General features: G+C 42.6%; 1 long non-coding RNA gene across 3 annotated transcripts in view; it reads left to right on the top strand.

The window, feature by feature from the left end:
• Positions 1-24,656, top strand: part of LOC148003786 (uncharacterized) — a 34,307-nt gene extending 9,651 nt beyond the window's left edge. Inside the window, exons 2-3 of one of the 3 annotated variants that reach the window (XR_015629624.1) lie at positions 17,719-17,806; positions 23,230-24,656. This is a non-coding gene — a long non-coding RNA (uncharacterized LOC148003786). Of the gene's footprint in view, positions 1-17,718; positions 17,807-18,078; positions 21,257-23,229 lie in introns of those variants that run through there. The other 2 variants (XR_015629625.1, XR_015629623.1) reach the window with 2 other exon arrangements.
• The last annotated feature ends 1,654 nt before the right edge of the window (positions 24,657-26,310 follow it).

The raw sequence follows: 26,310 nt of genomic DNA, 5'->3' as shown, positions 1-26,310 counted from the left end.
ATGATTTTTTTTTTTTTAAATAAGTGATTATTTTTATTTTCCTCTGTGGGTTGTTGGTATGTCTGTGTAAGGGTGTCTCATCCCCTGTAACTCATCTGGAGTTACAGACAGTTGGGTGCTGGGAATTGAACCTGTGTCCTCTGCAAGAGCAGCCAGTGCTCTTAGCTGTTGAGCCATCTCTTATCATTCTTACTATTTTAAACCACTCGACCAGCGATGGTTTAAAACTGAGCGATGCAGGCCAGTTAGGACGACCTGTCCCAGAACCCCAGAGATCCGTTAACAACAGTAGAGGGGATGCTTCTTTCTAAAGGTGTGTTACTTGGACATATAACGAACTGCAGATAAATTTGGAGATCCTATGGTGGCTTGACTGAGAACAGCCCCATAGGCTCATATATTTAGTCATGAGAGAGTAGCACTGTTTGAGAAGGATTATGAGGTGTGTCCTTGTTGGAGGAAGTGCGTCACTGGGGTGGGCCTTGAGGTTCCATAAGCCCATGCCAGCCCCGCCCCCTGCTTCTGGATCAGGATGTAGCTCTCAGCTGTGTCTCCAGCATCACGCCTGTCTGTGGCCATGCTCTCTGCCATGAAATGCTTTCTTTTATAAGAATTGCATTGGTCCTGGTATCTCTGCACATCAATAGAACAGAGATCCCTTGCTACATTTTAGGCCTGAGAATTACCCCTTCCAGAATAACTATGGTTCAGACTTGGAGACAGCGCTGTCTTGGCTCAGTGGCAGATGCTCAGACCATGTATAATTTTGATTGAGATGTGTTCTATTCCTCTGTTCCTGTTCCCCCAGACAAGAAGAGGGAAGCACCAAATCCTTTCCACCCTATGTGCCTATGTTCTGAGTTTTTCATAGTGCCTGGCCAGGGTGGAATCAATCAATCAATCTCTCTCTCTCTCTCTCTCACTCTCGTTCTCGCTCTTGCTTTTGCTCTTTCACACACACACACACACACACACACACACACACACACACACACACACACACAGAGTCTTTCCCACCCCACCCACTTTGAGACAGGTGTAGCCTTGTGTAGCCCTTGGCTGTCCTGGAACTCACTCTATAGACCAGGCTGGCCTGCCTCTGCCTTTCCTGGAATTAAAGACCTGTGTAGTACTATGCCCAGTCACAGGGAGTTTTACACCACATGATGCAGGGAGGACAGACAGCTCTAGATCTTTATTCTTTAGGACATCTGCAGGATCCTCAAGCCCTATTTGCCTATTTCCTGGTGCTCATTTACTGCACATGTGCATAGCCTTCCCCAAGGATGGGCCAAAGTAACCGATTCTGCAAAGCTCTGTGTTCTTTTTCTATATCTGGGAGGATATTCGTGGACTGACAGCCTAAGTCATGACCTGGGAAAAGTGACTCAAGGCCTCAGGCATTTAATCTTATAAACCCACCCAACTTTTGTACAGGGACCCACACCCAGAAGAATGTCTCTTTCATGCATATTGTTAGCAGACAAAGCAGAACAAATTTATAATTGTCTGTTTGGAACTTTCTGCAAAGGGCACCCCAAGATGTTGAAATCAAGGGAAGAGAGACTAGAGAGATGGCTCCATGACTAAGTGAATACCCTTTCTTTTCATAGCTCCAGTTCCAGGAGATCAGACGTCGTCTTCTGGACTCCATGGGTGCCAACACTCATGTGACATACCCATGCACAGACATATATACATACTTAAAAATCAACAAAAATAAATCTGATTTTTAACATAAAAGACCCTAAGTGGGAAATTACTATACCCTACAAGATACATGTAAGTGCTGTAGCATGCTATTGGTAAAATATTTGTTTTCTAAGCTATTATTACAGTGTTAGCTTAGTAAATACACACTAGGGTCTTTCTTGGGTCCACTTGTTTCTTTCAGTATTATGACTTCTCTATCAGAGAAGTTTTTAACAGCTTACAAGTCACTCTGGTCTCCTGTAGGCTACTTCTGTAACTGATCTAAAAATACAGAAAGATCTGTGAACTTTCATTAAAAGTGAATGCCCATAGCCAGTGTAAAAAAACAAAAAACAAAACAAAAAAACCCACTTTAGTTTCTAAGGACAAGAAAAGACTAGGCAGCAAGGTACCATAGGGAGAAATGCAGGTGTACGGTAAAGTAGAATGGGTGGGCACCTTTGCACAGCATAGGTGGGGGCACCTCTGAGAGAGGGTGTGTGAGACCTGAAGGACCAGCTTCCATGTAAAGAGCTGAAGAGCTGCAGCTGCTTCTGAGGGAACAGGAAGGACAAAGGATTTGGAAGAACTGAGGGGCAAAGGAGGAGAAAGTAGTGTGTTCTACAGTTGTCATAAGTTTTGTGCCCTTAGCTGTCAGGGCCTGGAAGGGTTGGGGTAGAGACCGAACAGCAGCCTGAGGAGGTTTTTTCTCAGAGTTTTTTTCCTCAGGTAAAGCTAGATCCTTGGTTTCAGAACGAGCCAGTGTGAAGTGGAGTTGAGGATTATTAAGGGGGATTTTCAACATGGGTTTAAGTGGTGGGGTTAATAGAGAAAGAGGAAACCCAGGGAGAGAGTAAGATCTACCTAAACATGGGTATGGGCTTCTCAGAGGAGAATCGCTTTTCAGTGTCTTATCTCCAGTAGTCATTAGGGGGATACCGATGAGTTCTGAGGTTACTCTCTTCAAAGAGTTGTGAAGGAATTTAAATGAGAGATCAGAAGATAGTTCCTGATTTGTGCAGACAGGATTACAGTTAATAAGATAAAGCCCCACATCACAGAGATGTGGGAGGCTTGGGTATCTTTAAGGTACCCAAAAGTTAATCTGCTTTGTGAGGGTTTTAGAAGGGAAGGAACAAGGGTATCCTTGAAGGTCAATAGGCTTAGCCTGTAAGCATGCTTTGTTGCTAGTTTAATATTCTTATTAAAAAAAATCTCTACACAAGAGAGATATTGTCTTTATGTAGGTAATCTTCACAGCAAATATTAATAGTGCTTCAGTTCTTGCCTTGTGGCTGGTGAGAGACTTCAGCCAGAATCCAGAGTAAGGCATGCCCTGCCTATCCTGTATCCTAAAATGTCCCCGTCCTCCTGTCCTTTCAAAACCACGGTAAGGATTGATGTGTTGTCCCTTGTTTCAATGGGCCTTTGATGGGGTGGGTTCCAGGGACGGTGCTGTCTTCATGATGAGGCAAACCTGCCATTTGTAGATGGTAAGAATGGAAACAAGTTAGGTTAGGTGCTTTAGACTGGGGGAGGGCAGAGAGAATTAGAATTAATGGGGCAAAGTGCAATGGGGCTGAGACTGCGTTAAGGTTTTATTTTTTTACTTTTATTTTTGCCAGTCTTATTATTCAGTCCAGGGTGGACTTGCACTTGCGATCCTCTTGCCTCACTCTCCCCCTCATGCCAAGATTTCATGCTTGCCCCACCTGAACACTAGGAGGCCCCTCCCTAACAACTCATTTTGTCATGAGGCATGTGGAGAACATCAGGAAGACTTTTGGTAATAGCTTTATTTAGGTTTAACTGAGAGACGACACAATTCAAGTAAGTATGTATTCTTGTTAGTACATATAGAGTTGTATACAACAACCAATTTTATAATTAATTACTCCAAAAGAAATTCCAGAACCTTTAGCAGGCCCCCCACCATCATTCTTCATATCTGTCATACTAATGTTGTTTCTTGTTGTGGTAAAATTATAATAGGGCTTCTTTAACCCGCACTAGAGTCGGTACCATGATGTCTCATGGTTTCTGTTAGATATTTTCATCTCAATCAGTAAAGTGTCTCACCTACTTAGCTCTGACCCATATCACACTGCTGATGGCTACTCTCTGAGCCTGGCAACAATCTCTCTACCCGTCTAGTTCCCAAGGCAGGTTGCCACCATGCCAGACATACACATCCCAATTCCTTGGTGGCCCAGTGTGTCCAGCCACCATACACTCTCTTGAACTCAATTGAATCGCCACATGAAAGAACACACAACACAGTAACCTCTGATCACCTAGATAACAAAGTTTGCTCATCTAGACACACAAAATCCTATATACATCCATCCCTTAAGAATATTCATAACAACCTGTAAATGTGCAGAGAGAAATCTTAACATCTGCCTCCATGTTCTCTTGGCTGTTCTCCCTTGCTCCAGTCTTCTCCTCCTCTCTAAAACTTTTCTCCCGCCCATCCTTCCTTCTTGTCCAATGACAGGCCTCATTCTATCTTGTACCTGCCTTCACTTGCATAATGACATCATCCTACAGTTTCTATCTCTATAGATGTGTGTTTCCTGGACATTTTAACACATGGACCCCTATTATAATTCAAAGTTCATCCACCTTGTAGCATACTATTTCATTTGTTTGTGTTGTAGAATAACACTAAGTTGTATGGCTACTCACCCAACAGCTGATAGTTGGATGCATCTTAATCCAGTAAGGATGCCATTACAAAGATACAGTAGCCTGCAGGGCCTAACAAGAAATAAGCATCTGCTTCTCATAGTTTTGGAGCTACAAGTTCAAGTCCAGGTTCAGGCCTGATGCAGTTTCTGATGAGGGCTATCTTGCAGAGAACCATCTTCATGGTATAGGTTAATAGACTCTCTCTCTCTCTCTCTCTCTCTCTCTCTCTCTCTGTATGTGTGTGTGTGTGTCTGTCTGTCTCTGTCTCAGTCTCTCATAAGGGCATTCATTCCATTCAAAAGATCCCTACTTTCATAAACTCCAAAGATTTCCACTCTAAATAGGGGATGTATTAGTGACTTTTAGTTGCAGTAATAAAACACCATACCTCAAAAAGACCTATGGAAGAATGATTTTAATTAGTTTCAGAGGAAGAACCTATGACTTATGAGTGGAGGAGACATGACTGCAGGCAGATGGATCAAGAACCTGAGAAATCCCATCTTTAACCACAAAAAGGAAATATGGTAAACTGGAAGTGAGGCAAGGCTATGCACTATGCCCTGCCTGCTCCCACCCAGTGATACACCTTCCTCTAGCAAGGTTCCCCAAGCTTCTCACACAGAGCCACCATCTGAGGACCAAGTATGCAGACACATGAGGCTAAAGGGAACATTCCTAATTCAAGCCACCATAGGGGGTTAATTAGATCCTTAACCTATGAGTTTTTTCGAGTCACAAACATCCACTACAAAACCCAGTTATTGCTGTTTTTGATGATCAACAAATCTATAGGGACATTTGTGTGACAATGCTACTTGTCAACCTGACAGAATCTAGAACTAGAAGGGTATGGTGGTTTGAATGAGAATAGCTGCACGGGCTCATATATTTAAATGCTTGGTCCCCATTTAATGAGTTGTAAGGAAGGACCAGGAGGTGTGTCCTTGTTGGGGTAGGTGTGTCACTGGGAGTGGGCTTTGGGGTTCCAAAATTCTACACCAGGCCCAGTCTTCTTCTGCCTGTTGCCTATGGATCAGGGTGTAAAGCCCTCAGTGACTTCTCTAGCACCATGATGATAATGGACCTAACCCTGTCTGTAAGCAAGCCTCCAATCACATGCTTTCTTTTTGTAAAAGTTGCTTTGGACAGGGTGTCTTTTCACAACAGCAGAACAGTGACTAAGACACTGAGAGGTGTGCCTGTGGAGTGTTGACTTGAATTTGTTAATTGAGGTGGAAAGACCTTGCTGTGGGTGGTGCCATTATCCTACTGGAATCCTGGAGTGTAAAAAAAATGGAGGAAGGTAGGAAGCAGCAGCACATATCCATCACCCTCTGCATCCTGGGTGTGGATGAGACATGGTCAGCTCCCTCAAACTCCCTGCTTTCAGTTCCCTGTATGGTGGACTGTCTACGCTCAGCCTGTAAGCCAGAATCAACTTTCTTCCTTAGGTTGCTTTGGTCAGGGAAAGAGACTAAGACAATTTGTGTATATATTTTCTTTTTTTTTTTTTCTTTTTTTTTTTTTCGGAGCTGGGGACCGAACCCAGGGCCTTGAGCTTGCTAGGCAAGCGCTCTACCACTGAGCTAAATCCCCAACCCCGCATGTGTATATATTTTCATGTGGGTATCCAAGTGTTTTGTTTGAATACTTGGAATTCACAGTGTTTAAAGGCTACATCTCCAAGGACTTGCCAAGTTACCTCCCATGGACTCATGTTTTTTTTTCTTTTTCTTTTTCTTTTTTTTTAAGATTTTATTTGGGCTGGAGAGATGGCTCAGCGGTTAAGTCCACTGACTGCTCTTCCAGAGGTCCTGAGTTCAATTCCCAGCAACCACATGGTGTCTTACAACCATCTGTAATGGGATCTGATGCCCTCTTCTGGTGTGTCTGAAAACAGCAACAATGTACTCATATAAATAAAATAAATAAATCTTAAAGGATTTTATTTTATGTATGAGTACACTGTCACTGTCTTCAGACACACCCGAGGAGGGCATCTGATTCCATTACAGATGGCTGTGAGCCACCATGTGGTTGCTGGGAATTGAACTCAGGACCTCTGGAAGAGCAGTCAGTGCTCTTAACCCCTGAGCCAACTTTCCAGCCCTCATAATTTTTTTCTAACAGCCATTCATCTTCTGACCTTTTCCCTATGCTGAGGCCCTGTGGTGGTTTGAATGAGACATCTGACATATTCTCAGGCATCTGAGTACTTGGTACCCAGTTGGTGATAGTTTGGGTATGTTTAGAAGGTGTGGCCCTGCCGGAGGAAATATGCTATGGAGGATGGGCTTTGAGCTTTCAAAAGCCATGCACCATTTCCAGTGAGTTCCTTCTGTTTCCTGTTGGTGGTTTAAGCTGTAACTCAGATCTCAGTTTCCAGTCCAGTCACCATGCTGAACCTGTTGCCACATATCCCTACAGTGATGGTAACAGACTCTCATCTCTCTTGACCCATAAGACCCCAATACAATATCCCTTCTATAAATTGTCTCAGTCATGGTGTTTTATAACAATAGAAAAGTAGCTAATAAAGGCCTGCTAGATATCTCAGTTGGAACCATCATGGAGTTGGCTTACAGCTCTCAAGGAACTCACGGAAGGTCTTCTGGAAGGAAGAGTAAGCCCAACATGTATCATTAGAGGTCACATATTCGGGGAGAAGCTGGGCCAGTGATGGAGCCCTGGGCTGGATGTCTGCTCTCCTTTCCCTAACTCAGGAAAATTGCTTGTTTTCTGGTCTTCATTGGTAAAAAGGTGAACCCCAGCGATAGTTAACTCATTGAGCTATTAGGAGTGATAAAGTTGTGCTCAGCTCTCCTGGAAGAATTACTTCTCAGTGTCTGGTGTTTATATTAGAGATGGGGTGTATCTGGTATGAAATGCTTGGGACCAGAAGTGTTACATTTCTTATCTTTCCTTTGAATTTTAGAATATTTGCATGTATCAAGTGCAAACATTGAATTTATTTACGTTTCAGTACATATTATATGCATAACCTAAAGGCAGCTAATATTGTTTTTTTAATTCCCATCCCAGAGGATCTGACAGCTTCTCACATCTTTGGGCAATAGGCAAGCACATGGCACACGGACATGCAGGCAAAACACCATGCACATTAAATAAACTTAAAACTTATTTGTTTTCATTTTATATGTATGAATCTTTTCTCTGCATGTATGTCAGTGTAATATGTGTGTGCTTGGTACTTGAAGAGGCCAGAAGAGAGACCCTGGAACTGGAATTACTGACAGTTGTAAGTTATCATGTGGGTGCTGGAAGCTGAACTGGAGTTCTCTGCAAAAGCAGCGAATCTCTTACCCACTGAGCCATTTCTCCAGCCCCTGATTCTTCTTGTTTCCCATTTTGAGACAAGATCTTGGTAGGTAGTTTAGATTGGCCAAAAGATTTATAGTTAGCCCAGGTTGGCCTCAAATTTGAAGATCTTTCTGTCTCTCATTCTTATTTTTTTTATTATAAATGTTTAATTTATGTTCATAACCATCCATGTCTGCTTGCTGTGCATTTCTCCTTTAGTAACACACAAATATCATTGAGCCTTACAGGTTGTAAAAGTGACCTGAGGTGACAGGTCTAAAGAACATAGCAGTAAGACCACTGTCAGGGAGTTGCAGCTATGCTTCCAAGCTTGTATCTCATTTTAATTTGTGTTGGAGACCAACTATTCTGCCCAGACTGGTCTTGAACTTGTCAGCTCAAGTGGTTCTCTCACCTCAGCCTCCGAAGCAGCTGGGACTTCGTGTTCATTTACAACTGACTAAGCACCTGTCTCTTGGAGCACCTACTATGAGTTGCTGTACTAGTCATGAAAATAAAGCCGTCTCTGGCCTTAGGAGTCTCTGTCATTACCACTGTCATTCTTGTCAATCTAATTTGCATTGTTCTGGTTGTGAGCCCAGTCCTTAATGTCTGAGCCATCTCTCCAGACCTGATTTGTGATATTTTGAAGAAAGGAATAGGGTATTGTTTAAGAATGGACAGCGACCATATTTTTATTCTATCTGGAATAGCAGGCTTACAATTTTAGTTTTGTTTTTGTTCCTTTGTAGGAGCAGACAGTCACCTGTAAAGACCTGTTAGGGTGGGAGCCTGCTGACGGTCCCTCGGTGGTCCTGAACTGTTGTCCCCTCAGAGCTCAGTCCAGGCTGCCTGCTCGCAGGCTTCAGTGATGAGTTCTGCTGGGAGCACCGTTTTAAGTAGACTTGCCTACATAATCAGAAATTATTATCGATGTTCTCAGCTGTTTACTAATGTGGCAGTTGAGTATGATTTGTGCTTCGAAGCTTTTTTCCCAAGCCCATTTACTTTGTAAATGTAGCTGACTCCGGAGTACACCATGCTGACAGCAGCATGGAGGATGGCCCAACAGAAGATGGCAGCAGAGACTCATGGATACAGTTCTTCACCTAGGAGTCTGGTGCTCTTGCAAAAGGCTTTTCAGCTGTACAGGACTCAGGAAACTGAAATTATCCACCCCTCGCCACCCCCTAAACATCTCAGACGGGTGTGGGAGCATCTCTGTATGTTTGACAGACCAGGAGTTCTCTGCCACTCTACCTGAGGCATGTTTAGTGATCTGTCTGATACTGTGTGTGACCAAGGTTGTATACAGATAAGGTTGCATATCCCTTCACAGCTGTCACTACATTGCTGCTGATTCACTCACAATAGTAGATTGACAGTTATTAACAAGAAGGTAAGATGGCCCCTCCCTTGCTGGGGGTGACTTTCAGCATATTCATATTCACAGGCTAGTTGACAGTTTATAAATGAATTTCCGTTTCCTTGCCTTGGGTTTTTGTTGCTGTTGTTGTTTTGTTACCTCTGCAAGGGTTGCTGGAATACAGTTTTGTTGCCCAGGTAGAAATGAAGACCCTCTCCACTGTCCCTGTGGTTTCTCTGCAGGATCTTTTTGAGAATACTGTTTATGCTGCCTGATTCACAGATTGCAGGCCACTCTGTGTCCTGAGTGGATTTTCCAGCCAGTTTGACAGGCAGGAAAATTCACAGGTACATAGAAATTCACAATATAGCGTATTTTCTAGTGTTGGCTCGCATATAAGCCAAAGAGGTTTCAAAGACTGCAAGGGCATGTCGTAGTGACTATGTGGGTCTGCTCTGTTAAATGGTTCTACCCTGCTGGACCTGGTTCTGTAAGTTTCAGGACCAGGGAAAAATGAAAACAGAACGCTTTCCCAAATTATTGGGCCTTCAAGATGTTGAGAGCAAAGGATTGGATTAAGTCTAATCTGAGGAGAGAGCCACAAACAGCAGCACAAGTTTAGTGTCAACGAAGTCAGTTTTCTCTCTTCCTCTGTCCCCTTTTTCTGGGTATGAATGTATGAGAGAAGAGGATGGGGCCGGGGAGTGGGAGAGGTTTTTTTCTTCTCTCAAGATTCTGCTTTTTGTTGTGTAAACTCTGAAACAGCGCTGTCAAGCTTCAGCATTCTAGAATAGGATTCTTCATTGCGGGCCGTGACCGGTGGTGCCTTCCGATGTGCTTAGCGGCATCATCAATGTTCACTACATTCTAGTTGCCAGCTCCCACCACTGCTGTAACAATAAAGAAATATCCTTTAGACACTATCAAATATCCTCGTGGGACAAGATTTTCCTGATTGATGACACCGCCTCCCCCCCCTTTCTACTTCCAAGGAGAGCTTCTACCCCTCTCACTTCCACCCTGCAGGGCATAAGGAAAATAATAAAGGCCCCTAGGGGCTAAATTCCAAAACATCCACTGCAGGCAGGGGTTTAAGGCACACCCCGGGCGCATTCTGCACATGCTCACTTTGTCCTGGTTCCCTTCACGGCTTTACTTTTCACACAGTGTCTGTTCTCTGAGCTCTGAAAATGTATTCTTTAATCTCGGGCTCAGAAAACCCCTTGACTGTGGAAGGAGACACCAAAGGCCTTCCAGTGACAAGCAGGGAGAGGGCGGTTTGGATTACTAATTTGCTTTCACTTCTTAGCCTGTTTTTCCTTCACAGGGCCTTTCCTCTGTAGACCTTGAGTATGAATAATTCCACGTAGCCTGAGGGGAGAAGCAGGAGGCTGTCTTGTAGGGTTGTTTGTACTGTAATGAAATAGAAAGTTTAAAAGCTTAAGCGAAGCCTCTGCTCGTGGAAATGGCGGGAGGTCCAGCATGCACTTTAAAAATTACTCAGAAAGCTGACAAACTCTTGAAGGCAGGGAGAGAAATTGCCTACTTCATTTTTGGAAGTTGTCCCTCCCCACCCCGCATTGAACAGCCCCCACACATTGAGCCTGAGGACAGAGCGTCCCAACCAATTAAATACTCATGGAGATACACTCTTAACTCAGTATTTGGGTTGTCAACTGGAAGGCCAGAGTAAGCACCAGGGTTGTTGAGGAACTTGCTAGTCAGCTGTTTGAGAGATCTGAGAGTTACTATTCTGTACTCAGATACTGACTATGGCTGTTCAAATTACCTGACAAAGAGGTACAGGCTCCTAGATTTCAGTGTTCTGTGGGGTCCTTAGTTGGGCCAACTAGTCGGAGGCCAGATAGCTCCTTCTCGACAATTGCCTTGAAAATGTACAGATGACGATGATGACGACGATGATGATGGTGATGATGGTGATGGTGATGATGATGATGATGACGACGATGATGACGATGATGATGATGGTGATGATGGTGATGGTGATGATGATGATGATGACGACTACGACGACGACAATGATGGTGATGATGGTGATGGTGATGATGATGATGATGATGATGATGATGACGATGACGATGGTGGTGATGATGATGATGATGATGATGATGACGATGACGATGGTGATGATGATGATGATGATGATGATGATGATTTTATTGTTAAGTGTTGCATGGTCACACTGAATTACAGCTCTTCACTGACGTGGGTTGGAGGTGGTCCCTTCAAAGACATGAGCTCTTTAGATGAGCGTGAACTCCTAGCAAATTGAACAATGCAAACACAACTTGTTTCATATCAAGAAAGAGATGGGGGAAAAAAGCCTAGGGTAGGCCATAAAAATCATCACATTAATGAAAAGACAAAACGGTAACATATAGTTTTAGTAAAATAAGAAAATCAATGCACAGTGGCAGAAGCACAGTTTTGCATCCCAGTCTTTCCTCTTTCTAAAAAACAAAAAACAAACAAAAAACCAAAAACCCTCTCAAAACAAAACAAATAAGCAAACAACAACAACAACAAACAAACAAAAATTCCCCCCATAACTTTAAATTAAACAGAACACCCCAAATCGTGGCCAGAGAGATAGCTTAGTGGTAGAAACTCTTGTTCTTCTTGCAGAGGACTTGGGGTTTGACCCACCTCTCAATGGAGATTCACAATCAGCTCTAGGATGTCTGACACCTCTTCTGACCATCGAGGGTGTCAGGCATGCAAGTGGTACACAGACAAAATACCCATATACATAAAAATGAAAAAGATATAAAAATTAGCTGGGTGGTGGTGCACATGTTTAATCCCAGAATTTGGTGGGGGGTGGGGAGGGCAGAGACAGTTGGATGTTTATGATCTAGGCCAGCCTGGTCTTCAGAGTGAGTTCCAGGGCAGTCATGGCTACACAGAGAAACTCTGTCTCAGAAAATAATAACAAAGGTTTTGTCTAGCATTTATTTAAATGTCTGTGTGTCTCTCTCTGTGTATCTGCAAATGTGTGGATACTTGTAGCTGTGTATGTGCAGACACCAGAAGAGGGTATCAAATGTCTTCCTCTCGATCACCATCAGCCATTCCTTTGAGATAGGCTCTCTTCCTGAACCTGGGGCTTGCATTTTCTCAACCAGACCTTCTCAGAAGTGCTGAAGCTCCAGCGATCCTTTTGTTTCTCCCTTCCCTTCAGGTATCCCTGAAGTTACCGGTATCTGCAGGACTTCTGGCTTGTTGCGTGGGTGCCTGTATCTGAACTCTGGTCCTCAGGATTGCATAGCAAATGTTTTGCACTATTTCTCTATATCTTTAGATTTCGCTGGTTCTTGAGGGGATTTCTTTGCTTTTGGAATTAATGCAACGGGGTTGGGGATTTAGCTCAGGGGTAGAGCGCTTGCCTAGCAAGCACAAAGCCCTGGGTTCGGTCCCCAGATCCGGGGGGAAAAAAAAAAGAAAGAAAAGAAAAAAGAAAAAAAATTAATGCAACACATTGGCGTTTCAATCTGTTGACTGTCAATAGAGCAATAGAGAGCCTTATTGTTCTCGTGCTGTTACCCACCCTGCTGAGGAATCAGAGCAAGGCTTTCAACCTTTTAGAAGGAACTGGCTGCCAGGGAAGCTGCAGTAAGCGCAAATGGATAAGGACAGGAGAGATGGGGGAAAGAGAACAGGATAGAGGTTAGAAGGGAGGCGCGAGACAGACTCCGTCGACTCCTCAGTGAAGAAAGTAAAGGTACTGGTGCTGTTGTCTAGATTTCTAAGGTTAAAGAGTAACTTTATAAAGGACGGGGAGATGGCCGAGTGATTATGAGCACTGGGTGCTCTAGCAGGGGATCTGGGTTGGGCTCCAAAGCACCCAATATGGCAGTTCTGATTTACCTGTAACTCCACTTCCTGTTGGAGGGCCCGGAAGGCCTCTGAGGGCACCAGGCATGCGCATGGTGCACATACAGACATGCTAGACCAAACACTCACACACAGAAAAGAAATAAGTCTAAAAGAGTTTTTAAAAAGAACTTAAAAATAACACAACATAATCATGAATCTCTGATATAAATTGAACCCGTTAGTATTTTATTTAAGTCATTTATTAATGAGGTAACCTCGCGACATTACAATGGCCTTAAAGGAGAATTCAAACAACCATCAAGTAATTCTGTAGTCATTTTACAAATGGATGCAAAATTGTTCTGTTCTTTAGTGCGGGTGGGAGCGGGGGTTAGAAATCAGTTAGAAATCAATTGTATTTGCAGAAAAAAAGATTAATTTTCATGCCTATAGACAGGTCATTTGAATTATTATTGGTGCCAGAGAGTAGGGCAGACAGAGAGGATCTGAGGACTTTGTGTTAAGCGCTGCAAAACTAGCATGAAAAAAACACATAGAAAAAAAAGACTTTGGGAAAGGCTGGGTAGCTCACAACTCCCACCCTTCAGGAGGCTGGCGCTGTTGATGGACATACACAGTACATATCTGAAGATGACCTATGCCTTATTACAGTATGAAAACAGACACTTCCCTTCTGGTCAGAGAACGTGTGAAAATCTACACTGTGCAAAAGAGCAAGAGGACCCAGGAAATGTGACATAAAGGCTCCATCTTTTGTTTAGCATTACTGTTGGAGCTTCTCAGCTTCCTCTCTGCTCTACCCTCTTTGGCAGCAGGTTGTTTCCTAATACATGGTGCCTCCTCCTGCAACTTTCCACGTGTCTTCAGCCAATGTTTGTTTCAGGACATGAGAACCTGGAATTCCTCCAGAGGAGCCAACCAGTCTCTCACATTCGCAGACATTGTTATTGATACAGTTTGCAACTTAAGAGTTGCAAAATAGCTCAGCCATGGAAAAGCATAGAGAACTCAGAAAATCAAATCCCTAGGAAGCCTATACTTAGAGGACGCCCTGTTTCCCATTGAAAAGGACCTTCTAATCTTTCTCGTCCATTTGATTATTTTATAGTTTCTTTTCTTAAAAGTTTCTATGTATTTGATTGTCTAATGGTAACACTTTATTTTAGACAATGGGCCGAGCTTTTAGGAAAAGAAGAGGACCTACAATTTTCTTTCCAAACAGATTCAACCAGCCCTGATCAAATGTCTTTAGGTAGCTCTTAGATGTTGGGGAAGGAAGAGAAGGCGGTAACTATGCAGCCATCGTGGATACTTAGGCCTCATCTTTGAGGCAATAGTTATGGCTAATCTCTCCTCTCACCTTGTTTAATCTCTGCTCCACCTGTAATGTGTGGGTCTGTAAAAATCTTTAGAGGTTCAGCCCTCATTCAAGGGCAGAAGCATATCGTTTTTTCCCTACGTTTATTTCTAGTTCTCCTGTAGGGTACTACTTCTTTGCTAGGTATTAGGGTAAGAGGTAGTGGCGTTGGTAGTCCTTAGTGTAACCTGCAAAGTGGGAAGTGCTTAGACAAATGGAGTAGGGAGAAGAGGACCAGGAGAGGAAGGGCTTAGCAGCCCACAGACAAGGGCACATTTTCTTTCCTTTTGCTAAAATGGTTAATTAGAGTCGAGGTGGTGCCTTCCACCTCAGCACTCAGAAGGTGGATGATGCCCTGTTCGAGCTTCTCAGCTTTCTCCCTACCCTACCCCTCTTCTTTGGAAGCAGATTGTTTCCTAGTGCATCTCCCCCGACCCACCCCCGCCTCTGCAACTTTCCACATGTCTTCCACCAATGTTTTACTCTATGACAAAGTGATCCAGACAGGTGGATTCCTGTGAGTTCCAGGACAGTCAGGGTTTCACAAAGAGACCTTGTTTAAAAAAAAAAAAAAACAACCTAAAACTTTTCATCAACGGCAACAGGCAAAATGACTAATTAGGAAGCCATTAGATGGGAAGGTTCTCTAATGTAAGCAAATTGAATTTGTAAGCAATTTGATATAAATGGTCACGTTCTAGAGAAAAATAATTTGAGTTTAACTAATTAGAACCATCGACTAATTTCTAACTAGGCATTTTACACCGAAATGATCTAATAAGACCATTCACCACTTTAGCCAATTTAATATTTACTTTGTTCTGATTCTGAGTTCACCCTATCAAAATGTTCCTCTAGTGCCCTCTTGGTAGAGTGTCAAACACCAAGACCCGTTATATGGAACTGTGAAATATTGTTATCTGTTTAAATAGACCTTTTTAAAATGTTAAGATAGTTACATTTATCTTTTAGCTTTTTCATTAGAGTGTTCTTATTCAGGTGGAGAAAAAAAAATCCAGAATTCCGGTTTGAATTTTTTTGTTTGTTTAACACTAGGAGAGACATGGGGGGTATTTGAACGATGGTAATCTATAGACCTTGCTTGCTTTAAATACCAACATACCTGGCAAGATGTGCTCAAGTGGTATAATAATGGCATGCCAGTTATAACCAACCACATTCTAATTGGATATGAGGTCTACTCCACAGGAGGGATTTCATCCCTAAATTATACATGGTCAAAAGCCCATGACTGGGAAGGTCATGGTGCTAGAGAGAAACTATTACTGTTGTTATGCTGTCAAACTGTCTTCTAAATATTTATGTTTATTCCTATAGATTTGTGTTGCTTTTAAGTTTGGTCTTTTCGCAGTGGGTGGCCAATAACAGAAATTCAGATCGGGTCAAAGAGCGAAGATAGCAACTGTGGACGAATGATCTATAGCAACCCCTCCCATTCAAGGCTCAGGGGACATTATGGAAGAATAGGAGGGAAGAATGTAAGAGCTGGCAGATAAGGGACACAGCTGTGAATTGCTGTCTCCTGGACACAGCATAGCTATTGCACGAATCAACTCAAGCTCTCTGTGGTTGCCTGCATAAGATCTAAACAAGATCAATCCAGTCAAAATTCCAGCATGAACTCTTTCAGGGAATCGGGGAGTTGATGGTCCCTGAGGAAAGGAGAGTCACTCTGCCCCTGTCACAGTGGGTGCCCCCCCATCAAGTTCACACGGTCAACGTTAATTAGACCCAGGGAGTTAATAATAATAACAAAATAAGAAGAGATTAAAAATAAAATTGGAGGGAGCTAGAGTAGGGGGTACTAAGGAGAGTTGGAAGAAGGAAGTGGCAGATGGACAGGATAAAAATACATTGTAGAAATGTATGAAATGTTCAACTACCGAAAGCATTTAAAAAGACGGAGATATATGTATTTAGCAAGGAAATAATGTACTTGAGGATGTTTGGTATTTTATTTTTGTGTGCGAGTGTGTGCGTATGTGTGTGTGCATATGAGAATGTGTGCTACTGTATGTGTACATGTGGAAGCTGGAGGAGGATGTCGAGTGCTCCACTCTACACCCTCATTCCTTTGAGACAGGGTCTCTCCCTGGACCTGGAGCTATGTTGTCAGGCAGTAAGCCCCAGTGGGATCCTCCTGTCTCTGCCTTGAAACAGTTCTGACATTACAGGCATGCGTTTGATATCAGGCTTTTTACATGGGTTTCGGGGATGTGATCAGATTGTTCTGTAGTGAGTTCTCTTAGCTACTAAGCCGTCGCCTCAGCCTGGTATTTCTGCATCATGAGGTCATGGATGCAAATCCATGGGGGCCATATACAAAATTAGCTTCTAGGTTTGAAATGGACAACTGATTTTTGAGAATTTATTTCTTTCTTTCTTTCTTTCTTTCTTTCTTTCTTTCTTTCTTTCTTTCTTTCTTCTTTTCTTTCTCTTTCTCTCTCTCTCTCTCTCTCTCTCTCTCTCTCTCTCTCTCTCTCCCTCCCTTCATGTCTCTGTCTCTTTCTTTCTTTCTTTCTTTCTTTCTTTCTTTCTTTCTTTCTTTCTTTCTTCTTTCAGGTTCACACCCCCAATTGTTTTGTATCACATAGCTATAATCTTTTTCATCCCTTCCTTCCCTCAGTAAGCAAACAGAAGTTTTCATTCTTTCTTTACATGTGAATTTTTGAAAATTCTATTTTAAATAACAGTAATAGGTTTTTTTTAATGCTACAGAACAGAACAATTTGTCATAGAGAAAAGTGAGAAATAAGACACAAATTTGTCTTTAAAACTACCAAAACTCCTAAGACTTAATGTGTTGCTGAATTACATCTGTGCAGTTGGAGGTAACTTAAAAGCCAGGCGTGATGCGTGATTGTAACCAATTTTCATAATTTTAGCTTTAATTCAAAATGCCTAAGGTTTTTGGATGGGTTGGCTTAGGATCTTCTTGCTGTTGATTCAGTGGAGAAAAATGATATTGGAGACTTGGACTCTGAGTAAGCACAGTGACAAAAGTATGACTGAAACTCGAGAGCAGTTGAGAACCTGAAATTTTTTTTTCTTATGGGAACGGTTAGCAACACAATAAAGTTAAGTCAAAACGGAAAATCGTCTCTTGTTCCATTGTATTTCGATCAATCCCGCTCTCTCAAGATGTCAGCTCAGAATCATTAATTTAAAAAGGGTTGTTGTTGAATTCATGGAACTTAACACTCTAAATTCTCAGGTGAATGAAATAAATAACCCACCTAGTTCCCATGGGAGATACTTTGTCTAGGTTAGATCTCCCAAGTTAGTACGACAGTGATGACTAAATCAGGGGAGAAGGGCAGAATTTGACACATGGAATGATTTATGTCTCTGGTCTATACAGAAAAAAGCAGGCAACAATCAATTCAAGTTTTTTCTTGTTCTGTTTCAGACCGCAAGGGGACTCAGAAATGTCACCATTTTTGGCTGTAAAGAGAGAAATTCGTGCTGCATGCTGGGCAGCATCTCTCCTCTGGTAGGTGAGTCCACAGTGGATGAGCAAGATTGAGTGGGGCAAGCGAAGCGGTCTCTTTTTTTGTGATGGATGCTGAAATTAGGGGAGAGGGGATTACTCAATGCCTCTCAAGATTCCAACACCAGCACAGCACCGACAGAAAGGCTAAAATAAAAAGTCAGAGAGGAAAACAGACCCAGAGAAGCACCTCAGTCCCTTAGTGGTCAGTCACGCACAGAGTACCTAGCAATGGCCTTAGGTTTTTTATGGTATTCATGTCCTCTGTTGCTTGTAAAGGTGATTAAGAGATGAAAGCGGTCCTCTGGGAGGTGGAGACATCAACTTCTGCTTGAACTGATACAACCGTAAGGCTGGAATATCCCTGGATGGCCGTTCCAGATGAACCCAAGTATCATATCAGTCTGCTGCTTCTATTCTTATTATAGGAAATTTATCTCCCCTTGACAACAGTGGCTGCTGTAAAATCACTTTTCCAGGGACAGTAGATACAAGAACCAAAGCTGCCTGCCTACCATTGGCTGTCTTTTGTGTGGTCAGGGGATCCCCTTTTCTGGAGTTTCCTTCTTTGTCTGAGGTGGGAGGCTGGCTGCAATGAGGGTGCCAGGTCAGAGGCACTCCCGAAGGAGAGGAGCAGAGAGATTCTGAGTGGGAAGAGATGGGAGGGCTGCAGTTCCTAAGCTGCCATCCACAGTCTGGAAGAGTGGGCTTGAGTAATTCTGATTTAATGTTACCCACCTCAGGATGCCTTTTCAGGCCTTCCCAAGCCTGAGAACAAAGTAGACATGGCTGATGAAGGTCATTGTTTGTATTCTAAGACCCAGGTCTTAGAAAAAGACAGGAAAACATTTCAGGGCACAGTGAGAATGTCTGTTGCGACATTCCCTAGGTATAATTAATGACCATGATGTGACCTAAGAGGTGTGGTTGTAAATTAATGAGGCAGGCTCTTGGGTGTGGATTAAGTAATTTGTGCCTTCTTTATGGTAACACTTCATTTAAAATTCTGCAAACAGGAAAATGCAAACCAGTGGGAGGCAAGAGAAAACCTTCATCTCAGAATAACTGCTGGAACATTCAGCTCACAGCCGGTTTACCTGTGCCTCAACTCTTACAGCACTTGAGTGCAATGGGATGAAGGGTACTCAAATTTACCTCCCAAAATTTAAGAATGAATAAAGATGAATTTTTAAAACTATGGTAATGGGACGAATAATCCTGAAATATGATAAATCACTCTGAAGTATGCCTCTTTAGCATAAGGAGTATTTTGAACTATGTCTCAGGAAACTGAAGACACAGGAGACATTCAGAAAGACAGACAGGAAGTTTAACAATGAGGGAAATTTGTATCAATAAAGAAGTCTCCAGGTACATTTCATTGTGTGTGGATATGAATAAATCCACAGGGTCGGTTCCAAGACTAATCATTGCCAGGTCAAAGGAGGAGTCAGATGTGCATTTTAATTTTTTATAAATACTGACAACATTCCCTCCCCTTGGTGTTTCTATGTAACACAGTGGTGTGTGTGTGTGTGTGTGTGTGTGTGTGTGTGTGTGTGTGTGTGTGTCCTTTTTGTCTGGCCTTTTAAACTCTTATTGTTGGAGCTCATAAATCAAACTGATAAAAGAGATGAGTAAGAAATCAAGGTTGGGCTGGAGAGTGGCCCAGACGTTAAAGGCTCCCAGCCATTAAAGGTAAGAAAACAGAAGTTTTCATTACTTACTATACATGCATTTCTTAAGGAGAAAACATTCAAGTACATGGCTAAGTGATTGAGTTTTGTAGACATTTTAGTTAAATAAAGGAGACAAGACCTGGGGCTTTGGGAGGTGTTTCCTCCCCACACGTAAGGGCCACCATCATGTTAAGTTTCTCTTTATTCTTCTCCTGCTAATCTTTTATTTTATTTTAGGGAGTTTAAGCTAAGAACGGTGGCGAATGAATAGTAAGGGAAGTTGTTTTTCTTCTACACTTGAAAGTTAGCACATAAAAGATGTAGAGGGGAGAGAGTGTTTGGAAAACATGGTTGTCTTGTGTCTGCAGACAAGGCTGTGTGGTAGAAGAAATGACATCTTTACAAGTGGAAATTTCCTTTAGAAATATGAATTTACTTTGTAAAAGGAGAGACTTATCATCTATTTTTAGGTAGATACAGAGAAGTGAAGAATGTTTCTCAGATGCTTTTAGCCCAAAATAATCCATATGCCAAAACAGCATATTCTGAGGCCCCATGTTTCTCATGTTCACATGGGCGATGTCCCACAGTGGTGTTCTGTCACATTCCTGCCAACACAGCTAACCCAGGTTTCCTAGTGGAGCTAAAAACAATTTCTTATTTCCATTTCTCTTCCATCCACTGGAAGTGAAGCCTTTATATAGTAATAACAACAACCAACTTCAAAACAGAATTATTACCTGTATTACAAAGCTCTAAATCCTTCTTTTTCCTGAAGTCTTGGGAACTTTAGTCTAGAGAGAAACAGAACAATTAAGTCTATTTGGTATATACATGGTTTGAATTCAATTTTTTTTAATCTGATTTTAATTTGATCCTGTGAGAGCCTATGTTGGCTATCATCTTGAGCATCACCTGGGCTGGGCTCGGCGGTTCTTAGGGGGTCAGTGAAGGGCAGGTTTGGAAGTGTCTGTGAGAGACTTTCAAGAAAAGATCAACACGTAGAAGAATGACTAAGGTGGAAAGACTGGAGCTGAGTGTAGTCAGTCCTGTTCCTCTGCTGAGGACCTGGGGCAGAGTGTTATTGTTTGCATGCGAAATGCCCACTTCAGGGGCTGAGGCTTGGTCTCCAGCTCGTGGTGCTTTTTGAAGAGGTCACCAAAACTTTGGAAGGAGGTCACTGGGCATGATTCTAGGGTCCTATGTCTGTCTCTCTGTCTTCTGTCTGCCAGGAGGCAAAGAAGCACCTTCACTGTACACTTCCACAGTCTAGGTGTTCTGCACAAGCATGAGGAACCAACTGACCTCAATTGAATCTCCTGAAATCAGGCTCCAAATAAGCCCCCCCCCCCTTAAACTGTAGAAGATGTTAGGCATTTTGGTCATCAAAGCTAACTATAAAATAATGTCCTACTCCCGATGCTAAGAATAAGAGGATTTAGTTTTCGTCTAGGTATCTCGAAATTTTTATAAATTGAAAGGGAACAAACAAACAAACAAGACTCTAAAAGCAATGGGTTAGGGAGTTGCTTTGAAATATCTGTAGCTGGAAAGGTATTCATGCCCCACCCCCATCTCACAGACACCGGTAAGGTTTCCCAAGGACCAGATGTAAGCAGAACACCCTAAAAACAGGAATAAACAGTGGGACTGAAGCTGTCCTTTTTGCTCATCAGATTCACTGGAGCAAGGAGCAGTCTGCAACAGAATAATAGGAAAAGCATAGTTTGTTTTTTCAGGAATTTATGACAGGAAAGGAGCAGAGATCAGCACAAAGGAGAAATACACAATGCAAGGGGAGTTTGAAGAGCCTGGGTTCCCAGGCATGTCTGGGAAAGGGATGGTGGTGCTGCTGCTGACAAAGAAGGGAACAGATGCTTAGGGATTCCAAGGGTTGCAGCTCAGAGGGAAGGAAGAGGGGTCAAAGGAACCCATATAATAGACAGAGAACAGACCACAGGGAAGATCCAGGCCTAACCCCAGATCAACCACCACTGTGTTCACATGTCTGGGCTCTCCCGATTTTTAAAATGGGAGTATTCTGGCTATGTTAATAATTTTGTGGATCAAATGGGAGTTGTGCATGTGGAAGTGTCCCACAGAGGGCTCAAACAGTTACCTCTAGCAAATAACAGTGAATTTGAATCTAGAGGCTGAATGGTTGAGGTACAAGGATACGCTTAGTCTGAGAAGCTTGGGAGCATTGGACAGAGCATTGAGAGTGGGTAGCGCTGGGAGATGTGCAGGGCAACACTTTCAAGTAGCCTTTAAAACAAGACATATTCTGGGGGAAAACAATGTTTGAGTAGAAATTCCCAAGCACCTAGACAGTGGTTACTTGAAGCCAACCAGCTCCATATCTATATGTATGCAAATGTGGTCAGTTCTTATTTGATAGGCACTAGAGATGTCTTAGGAAGACTACTGGCAGGGTCTAACACTGAGGCATGTTGTATAGACAGCATCTGATGTGTAGATCGTCTTTCTGAGAAGAATATAACCGTGAGTGCATTTGGTTCACTTTTGTACTAGCATTTTCTGAGATGTTTCCAAGCCATGGAAGCCTTTATGTTATTATGTGTGGAAGCTACGAAGTGCCATGTATGGAATCTTGGACTATTTTGGGTAGCTGCAAGATGTTTTAAATTCTTTCCTTGAGGTCTGGTCTCCACAATCCACTTTGTAGTATCTCAAAAGAGAGTTGCTTTCATCCCCTGTCAGGAGGTGTAGAGAGAAGCCATGCGCAGTGTGTAAGAATCAGAAGATGGCTTTTCTGCAGTCAGAGATGGTTCTTGCCTTTACTTACCCAGCCTATTCCCTCATGATATCAGTAGTCTGCCTTTCTTGGTTATCTCTCAGTAGATGCGTTTTCCAAGAGACTCAAGTCGTTTGATATTGAAGAATTGTTGGGTTCACATGAGCAAATCCCGAAATGTATTGATGAGGGAGGAGTTTTCATAACCATTGATTGTTGTTCCTACAACGGCTGTCAAAGCAACTCATAAAGTTTGTATTCTTTCTTTATATTTTCTATGGGTAGTAAAGAGGGACAAAAATGACATGAGTTCAACCCATTGCCCTGTTTATAGGTCTAGGCGGGAAAACACGTTATTCCCAGGATGAGAACTTAATAAAAATTTCAAGTTGTAGGGGCTCCTCCTGAAAAAGAAAAACACCAAGGATCTCTCATCAGAATTTAAAACTATCCCTACTATTGTGAAGGACTGAGGACCATCATGGACCTACACATATGAATGTTGGGTCCCTCACAAAATGGTCATGTATTTGTCTATATCCAACACATAGCCGATATTATATTTTAGAATAAAAAATTAAGTTATTTGTTTGTTTATTTATTTGTGTGTGTTTGTACATGTGTGTGCTGGTACCTATGGAGGCTGAAAGAAGGTGCGGGAATTCCTGGAGCTGGAGTTAACAGGTGTTTGTGAGCCACCTGATATGGGTGCTAGGAACTAAACTCAGGTCATCTGCTAGGGAAGCAATCACTCTTATTGGCTGAGCCATTTCTGTGTAATTTAAATTGTCTCTACTCTATGTATAATTTTTAGCAAAATGTATGTGCTATGTAAATATCTTTTATACTGAACTGTTTGGAGAATAGTGATAAAGAAGGTGTCCACACACACCCCTGTCACCCTCCCCCCACTCTCACCCCCACCATCAAATACATTTGATTCACAGTTACTGGATGTTTACAGGAGTCTGACTGGTATTCATATCTGTCTTTCAGATGGTTACAGCTTTAAACCAGCTGAAAATTTGAGAATGCAACCTTGGGCCCAGCCTGCTACCTTAAAAAATGTTATGGCCATTGACTGAGTGTAATGAAGCCCAGCTGTTGTGGTTTCCTCGCTGCTAGTTCTAACAGTGCACACAGAGCTATAAATCAAGGAGACACGGAGGAAAGAAACTGTCTGGGTCCTCTCTTGATACCTGCACCTCACTGTGGTGCAAAGTGAGACTCACCAACTCAGGTGGCCAAAACAAGCAGATGTTTAGCACAGCTAAGTGTAAAGTGTTGGGGAAGTGACTTTATAGGCCTTTGGCTGAGATGCTCACATTTGAATGTCATACACAGGAAGTCATCAGGTAGTGGAATAATATAAACAGACCTTACCTCATGAAGTGATTTATTTTGGATTCCTGGCAGCAGCAACAGCCTCTAGCACAAAGGAACATAAGGACTTATTTCTTTTATTTGAGAGATTTTTCCAACTGGTAAGGGCTGTCTGTCATGAGGGAGTGGGGGCACTGCTTCCTTAATTATAGAACGTATTCATCATCAGAGGGACAACGTTCACTCATGGCAGTAACAATTCCCAAAGTACTCATAGCGCTATGATATCCAGCCTCTCTGATAACCTGCGGAAGGAGAAGGGATCATTGTCTAGAGTGAATATGTGGGGAAACTGAGGTACCACAGGGCAATCAACAAGTATGCCCAAAGCCACAAAGTGGTTAAAAAGTAGAAGAGAAATTGAAGTGAAGTCTTATGAGATGGGAGCTCTTTCTACTCTGTTAGAATGTAGCCAGTGGGGAATGAGGTGATCTTACATAATGATCAATACAAGAAGATGCAGCAGTCTTGGCTTTGTCTTAGTCTAACTTAAAAGACAAGGGGATAGGTCTTATGGCACAATGACTGACAAGCTTGCTCAGATTAAACTCAACTAGTAGCGTTGTCTTACTTAGATTCCAGCTCTCAGTATACCACTTACTATGTGATCATTTCCAACCTAGTCTCCAGTTTCCTAATCTGTGATGGGATGACAGGAATCTTTCCTCATTAGGCCAGTTGTGGAGATTCAGTGAGGTAGTAGCATTTGCAAAATACTCAGCGTTGGGCCTGGTACAGTGTAAGAAGTCTGTAAGTTTGTTAAGGAAAAAAAATAAAACTAGTCTATTCATCCTGTTATTTTGTGGGTATACTGAATTCAGGAAGGGTAAATTAAACATTTATGAAAAAATGAGAATGATTTTGCAGTAAGATAGGTAAGATGGTGGAAGTCAAGTGTAGAGGGAATGGCTGTAGACTGTTCTATGCCAACCCTTCTGAAGGGGAAAGAGTGGGAGATCTTCAGCTTGTACACAGACACTTCTTGTCTCCATCTAACCTCCAATTTTTAAATAAAAAAAACTGTCTTTTTAGTTCTTTAAGTCAATAGTGTAGGTATAAACGCTCCCTTTAACAAGATGAACAGGCCCAGTCAACTCCCCCAACGCCAGGACCAGAAAGTCACCTTGGTTTCTCGCTCTGCTTATTTTAGTCAGAAACCAGCTTTGACCCAGGGTGTTGGAGGGAAGGGATTCGGGGAATCTGGGACAAGGTGGGGACTGATCAATTGCAAAAACCAGACACCGTGGCCATAAAAAGGAGACAGGAGGGAGGAAGGCTGCGAAGTGAGTCATTGTGTTTCCACACCGGACGGTTACCTCATTGAGACCGAGAGGAACAAGATCTGCTGATAGGGTCATTCCTATCTGTCAGATGGCAGGAGGAAATGAGTATGCCATTTGGAGGACTTCTTCTAGGATGTTTCATTGTATTCTCCTCCTCGCTGGATTGTAGTCTTTGTTCTGGGAGAAAAAAAAATCCCATGAGGATAGAATTCTGGTCTTGTTGATCTGGGTTCAAGCTCCCTGGTCCCTGGTGAGCTCTTCTCACATCTTCTCTGTTCTGCCACTCCACTCCACAGAAATGTACATCTGGTCCTGAAGAGATTACTTAGCAAAGAGATTGAGAATCACAGAAAAAGGTTAATGGAGTAACACTGCTTCTTCCTTTATAACATGGATGTCGTTGGCCCTGGGCTAGAAGCCACATGAGCCCCAGGCCCCTGTTGCTTTGGGTGAATAGGAAGCTTCAAGCTCTCATGTGTCCACTGTAGACAGGTGAGACTAAGGAATAAGAACTGGTTTGACTCACACTGCCTGTCTCAGATAGTTCCTCTGTTAGCTACTCTGGGGTCACTAAGCGTCTGTAAAGTACCAGTAGAAAGGGATTCTGGTCAACCCAAGCAGAAGTCAATTTGATGAAATATTTAGAAGTAGCTGAAACAACTATACTCTATGTGTTTTAAAATCTGGACATAAATGAATTCATCACCTTGGGATAACGGTGTGAGATAGTTTCCATTATTATCTCGTAGGTAAAAGAGCTAAACTAATCAAATTCCCCTGACACATGCAATTTGACCTCTGAAAACTGCTTAACTGTTACCATGGAAGTCAGTCATGATGATATTGTCAACCCCGGTGCTAGGCAACATTGCTTATGGTGAGGCTGACACTTGATTGCAAATTGTTTCTATACCAGGAGCACACAAATCTGTGTTAGGAAGCTACAGTTTTGGGCTTTATTTAACTCTTGGAACTGGCAATGCCCTTATTGTGGGGGGACCTGTGCTTACAGATTAGTTGCAAGGACTGGCACTAGATCTTTGTGGAGAGTAGAAGGCACGAGGGTTATTAAGCCACAGGAATTCCTGGTTGGTATAAATTTTAACTCTTGAATCTTACTGTGTTGACCATGGCAAGGACTCCTATGTGGGAGAATATCTGATAAACTTCCAAATAAACTAATGCCAAAGGTGGAGTCTGTTGCTGTCTTGTGAGTTTGCCTATTGATTTGAGCCCAAGAGAGCAATGATGAGTATTGGATATTGCTTTTACCTGAGGCAGGGTGATGAAAACCTTCTGTAACTCATGGTCACGCGGATGACAAATGATAGAGCTGTATTCAACCTTGGGCACATTGCCTCCTAAACGGTTCACCAGGGCACAGCTTCCTGGAGGAATTTGCCCTAGATAT

Source organism: Rattus norvegicus, chromosome 9 (assembly GCF_021556685.1).
Source record: "Rattus norvegicus strain SHRSP/BbbUtx chromosome 9, alternate assembly SHRSP_T2T, whole genome shotgun sequence".
In the NCBI taxonomy this organism is placed as follows: domain Eukaryota; kingdom Metazoa; phylum Chordata; class Mammalia; order Rodentia; family Muridae; genus Rattus; species Rattus norvegicus.
Note: the sequence above shows the minus strand (reverse complement) of the source record. Positions and strands in the feature narration are given on the sequence as shown.